The sequence below is a fragment of the Marmota monax genome, unplaced genomic scaffold, assembly GCF_021218885.2.
Source record: "Marmota monax isolate L192 unplaced genomic scaffold, Marmota_monax_Labrador192_F-V1.1 WCK01_AAM20220418_F8-fsc00160, whole genome shotgun sequence".
Taxonomy (NCBI): domain Eukaryota; kingdom Metazoa; phylum Chordata; class Mammalia; order Rodentia; family Sciuridae; genus Marmota; species Marmota monax.
This window is the reverse complement of record NW_026694183.1, coordinates 699,612-713,319: the sequence shown is the minus strand read 5'-3', so window position 1 is coordinate 713,319 and position 13,708 is coordinate 699,612. Positions and strand designations below refer to the sequence as shown.

General features: G+C 40.3%; 1 pseudogene; it reads right to left on the bottom strand.

Moving 5' to 3' along the window:
- Positions 1–910: 910 nt before the first annotated feature.
- On the bottom strand, positions 911–1,847 carry LOC124107786 (ADP-ribosylation factor-like protein 5A; annotated as a pseudogene).
- Between the last annotated feature and the right edge of the window lie 11,861 nt (positions 1,848–13,708).

The following is a 13,708-nucleotide window of genomic DNA, read 5'->3' as shown; positions in this document are numbered from 1 at the left end:
GGTAGACATGTTTTACACAATAGATTTTAATTAAGAAGAAATCACTTGATAGTGCTAATTGCAATTTATGATTGATTTATAAGTGGAATAATAATCTATACAATAATTTAGACCAATACAAGGATTAATCTGATAAATGCTCCACTGTGCAATTCTGTCAATTGGGTAAGCCAAAAATTGGACAGATATTTTACTTAGTTGGATTACACGTTTCTATGTGTGTTACTGATCAACAAAAATGGGTACACAATATCAAGCTTTTTCCTGTATCTTTTTTTTTTCTTAAGAGCAGCTCAATGATTGGGGGAGAGGGGACGTTTGATTAGTACAATACAGAAAACATACAGGAAAAGTATAAAATGGCACTTAATACCAATGGCAGTACTTATCTCATTAGGGCAATAACTAAGGATATTACTAATTTTTGCATTATTTGCTTTTCTTTAGAACACAAATCAAAGCCATTAACTTGAACTTGAGGTATATACATAATACATACACAACCGTAAGTAAAATACTTTTTTTCATAACTAACATGACATTTAAAATATTGGAAACAGTATCTGTGCTGATTTGTATTTTGACTTAATGGAACCAAAAGAGAACAACATTCAGTTGGGGAGGGGTATACTGATAATAAAGCTTTTAAAGTTCAAAACATCTTCCTCTCCCTTTGTACTTACCACAGGCTATACATTGTCCTGAGAGGATTCATTAAGAAAAATGTCAATCACAGCTTTAATAAAGTACTTTGTAAGGAACTAATTAGAAAGCAAACTGGAAGGAGAGACTTCATCTTGTTTTCAAATTAAGTGGTCTTAATTTTTCTTCTTATATAAAAAATTGAAATCAATTTATTATAAATATATCTAAACCATTAATTTTTGCAGCTTTCAGGTAAAGTTCCAGCACTTTGTTCATGCAAAGTCTATGAGAAGAGGTCAGTAGAGATCATCTAATCTTAAGTCGTGACATTATCCATTTAAGTCCTTGGCATAATCCCTCACCAGTAAGAGCACAGCATGCCTGGATATGCCACTGATGATCTTTAATAGAAGTTAGCTTCAAAAACTGGGAGATTTCTGCTACACTCATGCATTCTTTAACGTCTTGTTTATTAGCAAAAATCAGTAATCCAGCTTTTCTTAGGTCCTCACGTGCTAACATTTTGTAGAGTTCTTCTCTAGTTTCAGAAATCCTCTCTCTGTCTTTACTGTCCACAACTACTATTACAAACTCCATGTTAGTATAATAAATATTCCAGGAAGAATGAAGAGATTATTGGCCACCAATATCCCACATTAGGAAACGTGTATTATTAATCACTATCTCTTCTACATTACTTCCTATTGTAGGGGATGTATGTACAACTTCATTCAATACCTTCCTGTGGGATTGAGAGAAGGTTAAAAACCATTTATTGGGTATTTGGCAAAATAATAATAACAGCTTGGATCTTTTGGAGCTCCATCATCATATTCAGGATATACAGGATAATAAAGCTGATTTTTCAGATCCTTCTTCCTTAGCTAATCAAGTATTAAAAGAATTAAATGGCTTTAACCTCAGAAACATTTTTAAACACTCTGCTTGGTATATTTTTGCATTGTTCTCTTTGCTGTTAATTCTCTTTTGTGTTGTAATTATAGGATGGTGAACCTTCAAAGCAAGAATTCAGGGACCCAAGAGTAAATCATCACCTGCTTTTCAAAGAAAGAAGGGGGAATATGTGGGAGATCAACCTGGCACGGACTGAGTTACTCCCCAGCTGAGTACTTTGAGGTGTCCAAGTAGCAGAAATGTGGCAGGACTTTCCCACACTTCTTGGGTTCCAGAATGGTGTCCATGTGGTAGTCTCTCCACTACCCCAGGGACACAATCACATCACCTGACCTTGCAACACTGCCCTCCCCCCCTTGACCTTCATTGGATGGGATTTTCCCCAGCATTTAGAGTTCCCAATAAAACCCACTTCCAAGCATGCCCCCTCTCTCTTTCTAGCCTCTCCAGTAGAACCTCACGTTCCCCCCCCCAGGGACCTTGATGCAGAGAGCACAAGGAGCCATCCCAGAACTTGGTTTAAAGGTAAAATTGTGTGTTGGTTTTGTATCTCCCTGAGAATTTCCCTGCATGGCCAATTAACCATATGCACTTGCTGTGGACAAAGTGCCTGGTCCTCAATCAAGACACTTTCCCAGTTTCACAGGTGTCTTTTCTGTCACTCAGTTACACAACATGGTTGTGGGGAGTCATATTAGTCTTGAAATCTAGAAGTATACATTTTTACATTTGTGTTTCCTTCCACTTTTAGCCTCATGGCCCCCTTAGCTCTTTCCCCACCACCTTCCCCTGCTATTTCATTGTTCTCTGTCTAATTTGTCTCCTCCAAGGACTATTCTCTCTGCATAGACTCACTTTTTTGTCACACTCTGGGGCTGTTTTGGACAACTAATTAATACAGTCCCTGTCCCCCAGCTGTGTTCACAACTTCCCACCAGGTGTAGATATGAACACCTCAGAGGCTTTGCATCCAGCAACCTTCAACTTTATTTTGCATTCTGTCCCCATCCCCAGAAGCATCTTCATTCCTGTGTGACCTTGCACGCCATGTCTCTCTTACCTGGTTAACCCTATGTCCTTGTGTCCATTGGCTCCTCACCCCAGGTGTGCCTACACCTAGGCATGTCCATAAGCTTTTTCTGGATAGGTAATGAGTTTTTGCCTTTTCTGCATCTACCTTATCTCTTTTGAACTCTCTCTCCTCCATATCACAGGAGCTCTACCATCTTGTTTCCCTGTCCACCCTTTTCTCATGTCTTTATTCTTTTAACCACTTCAGTCTAATCCCCATTGAGTGTCACTGCCCAAGACCCACCTGTTTCATACCACAGGTTTTCAACTGGATGGTCAATCTCACAGCATTAGTTAAGATGCCTCAGTGAATATATTGTTCTTGGAGGGCTGGAGGGAGTACAGTAACTGAAAGGGCTCCTGTGCTGTGGTCACCCTGTGGGGCTACTGAATTAATATTAGTAATTATTAATAGCAATATAAATAATTTATAATTAATTAGAAATTAATATTACTAATATTAATTAGTAATATTAATATTTGATTTGATATTATATAAATCTTGGCTCAGACTAGTAAAACAGATCCTGCTGATGTCATTGTTGAAGGAGACTTTTTTTCATTCTATTTGAGGGATATTGTTCTGTTTCTCCCCCCTGTCAGTAGTGGAGGTCAATAATGGCAGGGCATATTTCTTCACAAAGTAGAATATAAATTAACATTCAGTTACATAAGTGTATCCAATGAATTTACTCATATTGTGCAGATGAATCTGGTCACTTCCAAGGTGAACTATTAGCATCTATTCTTTTCCTTCTACCTGTGTTAATATCCTTCCTATGTTTTTTCTCGATTTTCAATTTCTCTGCTCATACCTTCAATCTGGTGATATTAATTTAAATGAAGAACAGGACGCAAATAAATTTGGGGTAAAACTCTTCCCAGGGAAGGAAGAAATAATATGAGACATGCAAAACTCACTGCCAGCCCTTCATATGACAGACCTCAGTATTTCTCAACCCCTCCCAGTGACACCCTGTTGGTCTCCCAGGATCATGGATAAGTAAGAGTCTCTCCAAACACTAGAATATCCTCTGAAGACATGTTATGAAGAAAGTTTAATATTGTTTTTTGTAAGTGTCACCTGGGGAGAAAGTTTCCAGCAGTGTCCTCAGCTCCCCCAGCCTGCACAGCCATTGCTGCTTCTGGCACAGGGGTAATTGCAGGTCCCAGGGGAGGTGAGGTCATAGAGCCACAGATCCATATCTCAGGAGCTGGCTGCCTCCCTGCAGCACACATCTTGGTCAGAGAGGCCTCTGCACTGAGCTCACCATCCTGGCAGAGAGAAAGAGCCTGGAGAGTGACTCAGGGTGACTCTGAGAGCAGAATCTCTGAGAAGAGACCCATCAAGAGTCTGGGTAAGTGATCACAGCCAAAAGGGGACACTTGGTTGAACCCTCCAGAAGCCAGAGCCACACAAGTATTAAAATGGTTGATGAAGAATCGCTCTAGGTAGCAAAGATAAATGGGTCCTAGCCTAAATGCCAAACCACCATGGATCCTAATTTAACTAAGTGTGATTCTTACTGACAGGGGCTGCTGTGGTTTAGTCCAAATGAAAATTAAATGTGATTTTCAAGGTGCACAAGGAGGTTTTTTAAGTCACTCAGCTGCTCAGTTTCCTTACAGGAAGTCTACACTAAATCTTCATGATTTCTACGTCCAGACTCATAGTATCTCCCTGCCTGTGTGTGGAATAGAAGGATCTCTTCTTAATCCTGTGCAGAGAGAGAGCTGATGGTGACTGTTCGAGCAGAACATTTTCTCTGACTCTCAGCATGGTGCAGCCAATGAGGACAGTAATTGTACCAATCCTGAAATCATCATAATTCAAGGATAGTGAGTCCATTTTTTCTGTACTGTAGAAAGAAACATGTATGAAAACATGGACAAGAATAATACAGAATTCTATTACCACCTGTAAGAGCTTTATATTTTTAGTATGTGGGATATCTTCTGATTGTAGTGAATTCATCATCTGACATAGGAATCTGATAGTGGTGCAGGGTATGAATGTGCAGAAGACATATAAAAGCTTCACTGTGTGTTCAGTCAAATGTGAACCTAAATTTTTCTACCTAAAAATTTTGTTAAATATTTGCATTCAAATGAATGCAGAAATTCTAGTATTTCAAGTTTTAAATACTCACACATACCAATTTTCATGGATGGTTCCTATTGTAATATCATTCACTAATTTTCTTTATTGAAATTTTTTTCATAGGTATTAATTAATTCTGTATCTTCTGAAAAAGTGAATATTTTGTTTCCACACTATACTCTTTAATAATGTGTTATTTCTTGGTATCCCAAGACTTAGAACTTCACCTGGGAATGTGGCAAAATTCCTGAGATAGGGCCCTAGAACTTGTGTTCCTAACAACAAACCATATGAGTCATGGGGTAGCTGTCCTGATGTGGAGTCAGTCCTGCCTCCCTGCATGGGACTAATCATGGCACAGGTGCCTGCAGTGCTGAGGTTCCCTCAGTGCATCTGCTGTCATTAAAGTCAATATCTACATGTTCCTTCATAAGTGAGCTTGCACATAGAATTAATATTTCAGAGTAAATGGGAACATTTTACAATGAATAGTTTAAGACTACCACTATTTTTGAAGACATTTATAGAAAAATGGAAGAAAATATGAGCTGGATTGATAGAACAATCTGCTCACGACCTTTAGGAACACTTGATGGTTCTTGCTGGGCTCTTTGTAAACACTCAGCCAGGTTCAGGACCCCTCTGTGCACCTGATCAGAGTGTGAATCTGGGGACAGAGACTTAACATCTCTGTGCACAAGTTCTCCTGGTCATCAGGAAACTCATCTCAGCACCTGCCTCATGTCATGAAGATGAATCACCATGTGCTTCCTTCACAACAGGTTTTACCCACACTTCATGACTTGACTATCCATATGAACCCCATTAAAACCTGCTAGTGAAAATAAAATCTTAGGTAAGTTTCCCCAGTGGGAACTCTGCAGTGTGGGCAATACTGGATTTTGGTTGACAGGACATGTGCAGCCCAGGCCTCCTGTTTCCCTGCAGGACCCTCTGGCTGGGACAGCAGGGAACTGGCAGTATGGTAGCCAGTGATGTGGCTTTAGGATTTATCTTCTTGTCACAGACTGTGGTTGGAACTCTGGGTAATTCCTCTCTTCTCCTCCATTCCCTGGTCCTTTACTTCACTGGGGGAAGGGTAAGACCCACAGACTTGATTCTTCAGCGCTTGTTTGTGGCCAACTTGTTAACTCTCTTGTGTAGAGGAGTTCCCCAGACACTGGAAGCTTTTGGAATGAAAGTTTTCTTCAATAATTTTGAATGCTAGCTGTTTTTCTATCTTCACAGGGTTGGCAGGGGTATGTCCTTTGGCAGCACCTGCCACCTGAGTGTCTTCCAGGCCATCAAAATTAGTCCTGAGAATTCCAGCTGTTCAGAGTTTAAAGTGAAAGTTCCTAAGTACATTGGCTTTGCCATATATTTGAGCTGGATTCTGTACTTGTTTATAAATATTATTGTTATTTCATCTATGACTGGGAAAAAGAGCAACAATAATGCCACTAGCCTGAGAGATCTTGGATACTGTTTTGCTGTTGATTCTGATATAATCTTACGATCTCTGCATGCAGCATTGCTAACATTCCCTGATGTCCTGTGTGTGTGGCTCATGCTCTGGGCCAGCAGCTCCATGGTGCTCATCCTGCACAGGCACAAGCAGAGAATGCAGCATGTTCGTAAGTCCAGACCCCTAAGGTCCTCTCATGAGTCCAGAGCCACCAAAAACATCCTCCTCCTGGTGAGCACCTTTGTATTTTTTACACACTTTCCTGCCTCTTTCAGATTTGTGTGACTGTTATTTATAATCCCCACTGGCTCCTGGTAAAGGTTGGTGCAATGGTTGCTGGGTGTTTCCCAGCTCTCTGCCCCTTTCTGCTCATGAGCAGAGACTCCACTGCATGCAGCCACAATTTCTATTGGAAAAGGAATAGAAAAAACCTTGATGTAAGGAGGAATGTGTAAATTGTAGGCATTTGCACAATTCTTACATGTTTCTTTATTGTCACCCCCAAATTGTAAGAAGAGTAATACAGTCACATCTCAGGAGAATGAGAATAAACACACACATATATTCTTTATTATAGTGTGAGCATGTGTGTGTGTGTGTGTGTGTTTGTGTGTGTGTGTATGTACCTTAGTATGTGCACATGGAGATCACTAAGATTCATCTTATTCTCCATCCAACAATATTTCTGAAAAATTAGATGTAACATGTAAATTTAACATTTAATATACCAATTACAACAAGAGTAAATTTTTTCAGCATAAAATATGCTTTCATTATTTTCCTGCTATCATGGAATGTAGTTTTTCTTTGTCTACTCCTATGGTTTTGTCCCAGTTGTGTCTTTAGGTGAACTCTCTCAAAGGTTTTTCTTTTGCAATGAAATGAGACATGTTTCATGTAATCTTGGAAATGATGGGAAACAAAGTCTACTGATGCTCTTTTTATTAAGCAGTGTATATCCAATTTGTTGGTTTCTGCACTGATATTTTCATAATGCAATATGTCTTTTTCATAAGCTAATTAGAATTTAATCTTTATTTACTGTCTATCTTGGTGATTCGCAACACTATGTACTAATAAATTTTATTTTATAACTGATTATTGAATTATCAATATGTAACTTTTAGATTTGTATGGATGTGTTCACATTCATTTCTAATGACTTTTCCTGAACTGAACACACCTGTGCAAGAAGCTGCTGCATGGTAAAACAATAACTCTTCTTTTCTCTAAGTGTCCACAAGAGTGAACAGTATGTGACTTCTAACAGCATAGATCACTTTCCCATTTTTTGCAATTTAAATAAATGAAATCATTCAACATCACTTGTTTTATATTGGACTTTGAAAATTCCATATGCTTCAAATTTGTATTTCCCATGTTGTTGATGATAGAATCTCACTGAAGGTATTTCAAACAATTCTAGCATTTTTCCTTGATGCACCTGTGCTCTAATTTGGATGTGAATTATGCTTCCACCTCCAAGTTCCATGAGTTAGAAGTTTTGCCCCAGTGTGATGTGTTGGGTGGTGCATCCCTTGAGAAGTAGATGCAGTACAAGGTGGTTGGTCATGTGGAGGTCACCTTGAAAAAGGTTAATGATGGAATATATTATTTCCTGTCACAAGCCATCTGTGGACTGTGTGTGGACTACGTTGCTCACTGAAGCCTCCTGAGGGGATAAGTCAGGCACTGGGAACTACCTAGAGCACCCCTCACAGGGATAGACTGCCTGCTGCAGGTGAACTTCCACCTCAAGCTCTAAATAAGATCCCTCACAGCACCTGAGATGGGTGTGACCTCCCAATGTCAATCAACCTGCTGAGTGCAAGACATCAGAAAGCAAGAGTCTGCCCTTGAAACCTTACCCCTGCCTTTGATGGTCCCCCCTTAAATAAACCACCAGAGCCATTTTCTCCTTGTCCAGTTCAAGAACCAGCGTGGACTTGATCTATCAGGGGCTTTGCTTTTGAAAATAAATTCTCTGAGTGTTTATGTGTTATTATTTGCTAATAAATTTAAATTTTATTGAGATATAAAGATTCATGGTGGCTATTTAGGGTGGCTTGGATTCCTTTGGGCAGACGACACCCCAGTGAGAATTTTGCTGTCTTCCCCCTGAAAAGTTGAGAACATTGGTTGTTCTACAACAAGTGCCAGTGTCCCCAGTGTCTCCTGCTCCCTGTTCTGCCCAGTGGTCTCTTCTGCACATGCTCCCACCTTTGTGATTCCAACTGCTGTGAGGTCCTCACCAGAGCTGAACAGATGCTGGCACCGTGCTCCTGAATTTCCAGAACTGTAGTTCAATACATTTCTTTTCTTTATAAAGTATCTGTGTAGGCCTGTGGAGATGCAGCAGAAACTGAACAATAAAATATACTAGTGTCTTTCAGTTTGGAACATCATGATCAGAACTGACATGTGGAATGTGCAACATGTTTTCATGGTACTTTCATGTGTTTCTTCACAACATGTATATATGTGAACACATATTTATATATAAGTATCAATAAATCACACACATTATTCTAATCTAGGCTCACATCTACTTGCCTTTAGCATACAATACCAGAGTTTACCAAATATTTATAAGAATTTCAACCCTTTATGAGCTCCTAGTTTTATTTTCATATTTTTGAAGAAGAAAATGCTTTTAGTAGTCTGAACATGAAGACAACCCAGAGTCTTTTTTTAAAATATGTATTTTTTAGCTTCATGTGGACACAATGTCTTCACCTCTATTTCTGTGTGGTGCTGAAGATTGAACCCAGTGTGTCTTGCATGCTAGGCAAATACTATACCACTGAGCCACAACCCCTGACCCAACCAAAATCTTATTAGAATAAAATCTGGATAAAGAATGCTGTTATGAAATTTACATTTCTCACATTCAATTGAGAGGAAAATGTTACATGTGAGGACCCTTCTTGGTGTAATAAACTAATTTCTATAGAACTTTAAAAATAGTAAATATCAATTATCATATTTCTTAAACTATGCCACACCATAGTTAGAAACTATGCTGGTTTTAGGCAACAGGACAAAGTCTTCTTTGTTAAACATCAAGAACTACATTTCTAATGAGACTGCTTCCTTAGTGCACCATTTTCATTGAGGAGACCAGTGTTGGCTGTGGGCACCACATAATCAGTACATTTCTCCTGAATTAACACATGCTCCTTGATCAAGTGAGTTTTCTTCCAAGATCTTAACTCTTTCTGAGAAGAAACAAATATACTGGTCTTCTCTTCCCAGGGAGACAAATGTGAATTATGGTTGTTATAAACTTTTTAACTCACAATTAAATGTAGGCATTGAATTATTATTAGGAACATCTCTGAAGCCATTCCAAGATTAAAATCAATAAGCTTCTACATAACTCTCCAAAGTAGCTTTCCATTTTCTTATACAACCTGACAAATAAAACATTTAATATGTATTTTAGAAATTCTTCTCCCTATATACCACAATTAGCCCACCATAAGGATTAGAGTTCTGTTCTGAAAAAAAATTCTACATGTCAAGCAACTTTGAAGAAGTTTATTTTAGTAGAACTGAAGATTCTCTTTGCTTATGTATCCATGAAGATTAATTTGAGCATGTACATACATACATGGCATATATACATATGTATAAGTGAGCTAGTTGCCCCTAGAATAAGACTAGACTTGAGGGGAAAAGTGTGAGGTGCAGTTAGGTCATCCTAGAACCCTCTTCTGTGTTGAGGAGTCAGGTAGAGTGTGCTGCAGATGACAAGAGTCTGTGGAAGGGTCCTCTTATATTAACTCCCATCACTGGTCTCCCCAATACAGCTGCACCCACATCTGCTTCCCCTGCAGCACTGGCCTCTACCATCTGTCAGAAATGAGATGTGCTTGTTGGCACAGCCAAGGCTTTTTGCAATCTTCTGGATAACTCCTCCTCTGCACATGGTTGTTCAATCCATTTGTTCAATCATGTGACCATCTAGAATTCAAAGGTACCTCCTTTTGCAGCTTGTGTGCCTTGCATACTCCTTCAAGAACACATGCACACATTCATTCCAACTTCCCTCCACTTCCTGACTTCTGGGACTTCATCTTCATGGCCAGCTGTAAAGGGCACCCTCCACATGTGGTCCTGTGGTTCTTTTAGCATTACAACCTTTGGGTCTAGTGATATGTGCAGGCATACATTATCTACCAGGCCACTGGATTATGTATTTTTCATTACCTACCCCAGTCTCTGGTGCTGTAGAGATTGTAGCAGCCCCATCCAAGTGGGAAAATTTTCAGTCTGTCTCCTGAAAATATTAATATCCTGCTGGTAATCTTTCCTAATGTGTCTTCAGACACAATAACACCAAAATTAACACAATAACACCAAAATTAAACTACCTAGGAATAAAAGTCCCACCACCTCTTAACACTGCCATATCGGACACCAAGCTTCTAATTAAAATCCTTGTGAGACACAGCACATAAAGTGGGAAAGTCATGCAGTTTTACAAGGAAGGGTAAGACCTTCCAAAAATCCATGAAAGAGCAGAGTGAGGCATAGGCAGCAGTGAACTCCACCCAGAAAAGAAAAAATGGGAAATTCCTTTGCAGAAAAGCAATCTCAACACCAATCTTGGCAAAGGCTAAATCCACTTCATACAAGTGGATTTGGTAAACACAGCACACTGGAACTCAGAAGAACAAGGAAGTTCCTGGAATAATCCAGGGGGAGAAAACAAGGTTGTAGGTATGGATGGCAAAGACAGACATCATGACGAGGCAGATACAGGAGGAACTTTCTTGTGACCACCTGCAAAAAGAGAGATCTGAGCTCTACTGCAAACATGCTTCCTGTGAGAGAGACTTTTGTCCCTGTTGCTTCTTTTTCCCTGTCCTTGGGTCACCTAGGAAGCCCTAGGCATCTAGAGCTGCATAGAAGAGTGTTCAGACCAAGATGTGGGAAAGAGGAACAGATAAATTCTATTTGAAATAAAGAAAAGGTCCTATGTGATCACAAGTGTTTTTCAAACTCTTCTGTGTGGCCTTCAGTTCAGTTTTTGTCTGTATTGGTCTATTTGACAACTGTTAATCACTGGACTCATTATATCTGTTAGATGTGCTTGTTATTTGCAGATTGGGGATAGTCAAGGTGGCCCCTAACCTTGAGAAGACTAGCTCTGCCAGGGCTGGGAATCTCTTAAAGGAAGAAATTTACTCCACAGAACATGGGATTCATATAAAAATTCATCTACCCATAGCTGTGGGTAAAAACCTACCAGATAGTAAATAGTGTGAGCAGTTAAGGAAATCTCAGGTATAATATACTGACCATGTTAGAGGTTCTGTATTCTGTATGGGAGTTTTGCCACATAATTACATTATCAGTGTTCTTGACAAGTGGGAATGCATGGTATTTAAGAGAGATAATGGCTAAGTGAGTTTGTTCTATTTTAGTCACCATTTTTCTATATGTTATGGAGTGATTTTATCTACATTAATATGCACAGTAAAAGTTATAATTTTCAAAACTTGGGCCAAATATAGAGTACATGTGGTTTTCAAAGAGAAAGAGTGATCAGAATATATGTCAATTATACTTATATTGACTAATCAGTAAAATGCACAAAAATACAAGGAGATATTACCTCACAAGTGTTGGATGGTTAATGTGAAAAAGACCAGAGAAAACAAGTGTTGGCAGGAATGTGGGGCAAGTCAACCTTGGGCAGATTATGTGGGAGATCAGGTAACCTGGCACCCCACCATGGAAAAGTGCAGGGGGATGCCTCTGAAAATGTAGAGTAAAACTCACCTGTGGGGCAGCAATCCCACTCCCTGCTGCGCATCTAAAGGAAAGTATTCATAGTCAACAAGACGTCTGCACCTCCAGGTTCACTGCAGCACTGTTCACGACAGGCAAGACAGCAGCAAGGTGAGACGTGGTGTCCACCAGAGTGTGCAGGTGTGTAGGAGAGGTGGTGTGTCCATCAACATTCAGGGGAGTTGTACTGAGACTTCTATCAGGGAAATCCTGCCACTGTGCTGACCAACGATCCTGGAGGGCAGCATGGAAGTGACAAATGAAAATACTGTTGGAGGGGCTGAGGTATAGTGCAGTTGGTAGAGTGCTTGTCTCAGATGCACAAGGCCCTGGGTTTAATCTCCAGCATTCCCAAAATAAAAAACAAACAACAAAATAAGAATACTCTTTGATCTCTTCCATGTGACTTCTAAAAGAGTAAACTTCACAGAAACAGAATGGAATGAGTATTGTAAAGAGGTGGGTATTGAGAGACATTGGGGGCTTTTGGTAAGTGCACAGAGTTCCATAACCACATGAATGAACTCTGGGATCTGCTGTGCAACATAGAAACTGCAGTTAGCAAGACAAGATTGTGTTCTTGAAGTTTGCTGAGAGATCTTCAATGTCCCCCACTCAAGTTGAATATATTGCATGATAGGTAGGTAAATTAATTGGCTTGTGGTAATCTCTTCACAGTATCTACCCATGTGAGCTCCTCATGTTGTACACCACAAATGTACACAAATTCAGTTGTCAGTCCCACCTCCATAAGCAGGGCTGAGTCTGAACACATGTTCCCCTACTGTTCGGTGAGGCTTGGCTCCTCACTCTGAGCTGTAGCCACACACTGAAGCTCCCCCATCCCTCAGAGCCATGAATCCATTCCTCACCCAACCTCCACACAGCTGTGTTGTGACATATTTAATGTCCGTTCCTCAGTGATGTCTCTCCTAGTGGCCTCAGGACAGCCCTTCTGCCTTCCATTCACCCATCAAGACTCATCATCAGAGCTCTGTCTTCTCTTGTATCCACCCTCAACTCCATTTCCTCAGTTAGTCCCCAGGACCCCGGGCCCCCCACAACCAAATGTCCAAGGTCAACTCTCAGCCTTCTCAAAACCCAATTCAGGCTCCAAAGTGACTGCAGCCAAGGCCACTGTCCTCCACCTTCCTCCTGGGGCAGAGCTCTTCATATTATTTCTTCCATGTGTGCCTGGTTCTCAATCAATACACTTTCCCTGTTTCACGGGTGTCTTTTCTGTCACTCAATTACACCACATGGTTGTGGGGACTCATATTAGTCCTGAAATCTAGAAGTGAACACTTTTACATTTGTGTTTCCTTCCACTTTTAGCCTCATGGCCCCCTTAGCTCTTTCCCCACCAACTTCCCCTGCTGTTTCATTGTTCTCTGTCTAATTTGTCTTCTCCAAGACCCATTCTCTCTGCATAGACTCACTTTTTTGTCACACTCTGGGCCTATTTTGGACAACTAATTAATGCAGTCCCTGTTCCCCCATCTGTGTTCACAACTTCCCACCACGTGGAGCTATGAACACCTCAGAGGCTTTACATCCAGCAACCTGCAACTTTATTTTGTATTCTGTCCCCACCCCCAGAAGCATCTTCATTCCTGTGTGACCTTGCACCCCATGTCTCTCTTACCTGGTTAACCCTATGTCCTTGTGTCCCTTGGATCCTCACCCCAGGTGTGCCCACACCTAGGCATGTC